At 30.3% G+C, this 3,784-nt stretch overlaps 1 non-coding gene across 1 annotated transcript; it reads right to left on the bottom strand.

Moving 5' to 3' along the window:
• Positions 1 to 3,227: 3,227 nt before the first annotated feature.
• Positions 3,228 to 3,334, bottom strand: LOC139895021 (small nucleolar RNA R71). The gene has a single exon (XR_011775493.1). It is a non-coding gene; the product is annotated as a small nucleolar RNA R71 (small nucleolar RNA).
• Positions 3,335 to 3,784: the final 450 nt, after the last annotated feature.

Below are 3,784 nucleotides of genomic sequence, written 5' to 3'. Positions count from 1 at the left end.
GGATAAAAGAACGACACTTGTGGAAATTAGACTATGGGCTATTAATGGGTTTTATATTAACTAAACAATACCTCGTTAATTTAATATACAAACTTATAATTCGACGTATTTATATATAACCACATACGCTTGACTGGGTACGGTGGGCGGGATATTTATAAATACCAATAATTATTCATTTTACCGGACACGGAACTGGATTAATAGTTAATAGACTTGTTGAAACAGGGGTGAATTACATTCAAGGGTAATTGGTATAATTGTTAACAATGTAGTAAAACCTTGGTTTACACGCAGTCGATAACCTGGTGTATTCATTAAACAAAGTATTAAAACCTTGTTACAATTCGAATCCCCAATTAGTTGGAATATTTGACTTCGGGAATAAGAATAATTTGACGAAGGTTTTCGCTCTTTATATTTATGACTGATGGACTATTATGGACAAATCCGTATGGACATATTAAATAATCCAGGACAAAGAACAATTAACCCATGGGCATAAAACTAAAATCAACACGTCAAACATCATGATTACGGAAGTTTAAATAAGCATAATTCTTTTATTTAATATTTAATTTTCTTTATTTTATATTTAATTGCACTTCTAATTATAGCACTTTTATTTATTGTTATTGTATTTAATTGCACTTTTAATTATCGTACTTTTTAATTATCGCAAGTTTATTTTATCGCACTTTTATTATTCGTAATTTCATTATTGTTATTTACTTTACGCTTTAAATTAAGTCTTTTATTTAATATTTTACATTTGGTTTTAACTGCGACTAAAGTTTTAAAATCGACAAACCGGTCATTAAACGGTAAAAATCCCCCTTTATAATAATAATATTACTTATATATATATATATATATATATATATATATATATATATATATATATATATATATTTGTATTTTTATAAATTTAAACTAATATAGCGTTAAGCTTTGATTAAAAGATTTTCCCTGTGGAACGAACCGGACTTACTAAAAACTACACTACTGTACGATTAGGTACACTGCCTATAAGTGTTGTAGCAAGGTTTAAGTATATCCATTCTATAAATAAATAAATATCTTGTGTAAAAATGTATCGTATTTAATAGTATTTCCTGCTAAAATTTAATAGTATTTTATACCCCTTAGCTTTAACCATCAAGTATTTTTGGCACCGCTGCCGGGGACGATCAAACTTAAACGCCGGAAGCGCAACGCTAATAATCATAAAAAAAAAAGATTTTTATTTTTAGTTTACTTTTATAAAAATACGTTTTTTGTAAAAATACGTTTTAAATATTCGAAAACATAGAAAAGAAAAACAAAAATATAAATATTTTTAAGAGTTTGTTAAATATTTAAGTTTTATAAAGTTTCTTTATTTTTATTTTATAAAAATATAAGTTTTATTTAAATATTTTTATTTAAAACATAAAAAAAAACGTCGAATTAAAAAAGGTACCTGAGTTGAATTTTGGAACCCCGCGACTCGCGGAGTTTGCAGCTTCGAATACCGTGACTCGCGGAGCCATCTGACACGGGCACACAGCAACCCTAATTTGGCATTTATTACGGAGTTTTAATTATTATTATTAATTAATTAGTATTTAGGGTTAATTAATTTATTATTTAGTTTAAGATTTAATTAATTTGTAATAATTATTTTTAATTAGTTTTATTTATATATATAAAAGTAATAGTTTTATAAAATAAATAATATAAAAATAATATTTTTATAAAAATTGTACTTTTTACAACTTTTAGTATATTTTTATATTTTGTCCCTTTTTAATTATTTTAGCGTAATATTTGTATTTTTCGCTAGTTTTTAGTTTTAAACTTAGTTTTTGCCATAGTTATTTTTTACTTCTAGATTTTTAGGCTTTGCCGTAAAATCCCTTAAGTGCCTTTTCTTTAGACTAAGATTTAATTGCTTTAGAATTTTGCGACGCCTTTTTAAGTTTTAGTTTCTTTTTAAGTTACTGCCATTTGGGATATAGTTTTTCTTGTAAGCTTTAATATTTTTAGACACCTTTTACTATGTATCAATTATCATTCCAATTAGTAATCTCAATTTGCGATTATAATTTTAAGTTAGTGATAGTAATAAGGTTGGGTTAGTCTAGTGTTTTTAAGTTCTATAAGTCACTCTTTTTTCTTTCTTATTTTTAATTTTCGATCTTTTTCGACGCGCTCTTTCTCTTTCTTATTTCTCGTCATTCTAGTTTTTAGGACATAGATTTTTATTCTACTTCTTATCTAAATTTCTTAAAATTACGAAAATTTATTTTAAGTGGTTAAATTGATAGACATCAAAATTTTCTGGTTCGTAGTAATAGTTGGATTTGTACGTGGACCGGGTTATTGGAGCCAAACAGTCCTCAATTATATTGAGACCAAACGAATCCTGCCCCTCTGCTGCATCTTTTGGCTATTCGAAACGTGGCAAAATCAGAAAAGTCTATTGATTGGATAACTTATATAATTTTTCTTTCCTTTTTAAAAACTAATAGGATATTCAGTGAATGCACCGAGCAAGACGTTCACCACCTTTTGTACGTTCACCACCTGTAACTAGATCAAGACATTTAGCAAATATTACCGCCGTTGATTTTTCTTTAGAATCGTCATCCAGTCGACCAAGTACTCCAGTTCAAATTTCCGATAATCCATTTTTTGAACCCGACCTCACAATTGAGAATCCGGAGAATATTCAGGGACGATTCATAGATCCTGAACCACTAAACTTTCCTCCGGAACCACCAATCATTCAAACAGAGATTATTGAGGAACGAACCATTAAATCAGAATCCTCTAGTGATTCCGATTCAACAAATTCAATTATGGAGAATCTGGAACCTTTAAGTATGGAAGACCGAATGAGAGCTAAACGCACTGGCCAAGGTCACGCAATTACTCATCCAGACATTAATGCACCAGATTATGAAATCAAAGGACAAATTCTACATATGGTGACTAATCAATGCCAATTTAGTGGTGCGCCAAAGGAAGATCCAAATGAACATCTTCGTACCTTTAATAGGATCTGCACACTATTTAAAATCCGAGAAGTGGAGGATGAACAGATATATCTCATGTTATTTCCCTGGACTTTAAAGGGAGAAGCCAAAGATTGGTTGGAATCGTTACCTGAAGGGGCGATTGATACATGGGACGTTTTAGTTGAAAAATTTCTTAAACAATTCTTTCCTGCATCTAAAGCCGTAAGACTTCAAGGAGAAATTGTTACGTTTACACAGAAACCAAATGAAACTCTATATGAGGCGTGGACAAGATTTGAAAAGTTATTAAGAGGATGTCCGCAACATGGTTTAGACACCTGTCAAATAGTACAAATATTCTACCAAGGATGCGACATCACTACAAGGAAAGACATAGATATAGCAGCTGGTGGTTCTATTATGAAGAAAACAGAAACTGATGCTTATAAAATTATTGATAACACTGCTTCCCACTCACATGAGTGGCACCAAGAAAAAGATATCGTTAGATCATCTAAAGCGGCTAGAGCCGATTCTAGCCATGACTTAGATTCCATTTCCGCAAAGATAGATGCTGTCGAGAGACGAATGGAAAAGATGACTAAGGATATTCACTCAATACGAATTAGTTATGAGCAGTGTGGAGGACCACATTTGACAAAAGATTGTCTCAGTATTGAATTAACAATGGAACAAAGAGAGAATATTTCATACATAAACCAAAGGCCTGGAAATAATTATCAGAATAATTATCAACCGCCAAGACCGATCTACAATCAAAA

This window comes from Rutidosis leptorrhynchoides, chromosome 2, assembly GCF_046630445.1.
Source record: "Rutidosis leptorrhynchoides isolate AG116_Rl617_1_P2 chromosome 2, CSIRO_AGI_Rlap_v1, whole genome shotgun sequence".
In the NCBI taxonomy this organism is placed as follows: domain Eukaryota; kingdom Viridiplantae; phylum Streptophyta; class Magnoliopsida; order Asterales; family Asteraceae; genus Rutidosis; species Rutidosis leptorrhynchoides.
The sequence above is the reverse complement of the archived record's forward strand: the minus strand, read 5'-3'. Positions and strand labels throughout refer to the sequence as shown.